The following is an 898-nucleotide window of genomic DNA, read 5'->3' on the forward strand; positions in this document are numbered from 1 at the left end:
ATGCATAAAATTTTACAACATAAAATTAACTGGGAATGTTCAAAATATACAATCATTTTCATAAATAAGAGTTAATGCAACGTTTTCGATACATTAATACTTTTGTATCAAGACTAGTCTAAGATAACAGTTCCAAAATCGACCCACCCTATTGGTGGAATGTGTTGTTATCATTCCATACGTGTCTTATATTTTTGTTTTAAACTTATGCCGATATGGATGTAGAGCAAAAATGATACTCGAGAGAATCTGAAATCAATATCTAGAATGGATGAGAATGTACAAGAAAACATTTTTCATTATTGGCATATGCAAAATTGTAATAATGTGTGTATACCATTTTTACTTATGTTACTTCTGGAAGGTTGTAAGACAAATAGGCAAGCTAGTACAAACTTTTGGAAATTTTGTTAGAATTTTGTTAAAATTTCCAAAAGTTTGTACTAGCTGTAGCGATACATATTCTAAAATTGGAACGATACAGAGAACATTAGCATGGCCCTTGCGCAAGGATGACAAGCAAAATCGTGAAGCGTTCCATATCTTTTCTAAGGCGCAGGAGTAGCTTTGTGGCAAGTAGCTTGCTTACCAACCACATGGTTGCGAGTTCAGTCCTACTGCGTGGCACCTTGGGCGATTGTCTTCTACTATAACCTCGGGCCGACCAAATCCTTGTGAGTGGATTTGGTAGACGGAAACTGAAAGAAGCCCGTCGTATATATGTATATGTATATATATATATATATATGTGTGTGTGAGGCGGGGTGTTTGTGTGTCTGTGTTTGTCCTCGCAACATCGCTTGAGAACCGATGCAGGAATGTTTACGTCGCCATAACTTAGAGACCGATAAAATATGTACTAGGCTTACAAGGAGTAAGTCCTGGGGTCGATATATAA

The 898-nt window shown here is 36.5% G+C and overlaps 1 non-coding gene across 1 annotated transcript; it reads left to right on the forward strand.

Annotated features, from left to right (window-relative positions):
- The first annotated feature begins 440 nt into the window (after nucleotides 1-440).
- Nucleotides 441-547, forward strand: LOC115213572. Its single transcript, XR_003881825.1, has one exon. It is a non-coding gene; the product is annotated as a U6 spliceosomal RNA (small nuclear RNA).
- The last annotated feature ends 351 nt before the right edge of the window (nucleotides 548-898 follow it).

Source organism: Octopus sinensis, linkage group LG6, assembly GCF_006345805.1.
Source record: "Octopus sinensis linkage group LG6, ASM634580v1, whole genome shotgun sequence".
NCBI classification, from domain to species: domain Eukaryota; kingdom Metazoa; phylum Mollusca; class Cephalopoda; order Octopoda; family Octopodidae; genus Octopus; species Octopus sinensis.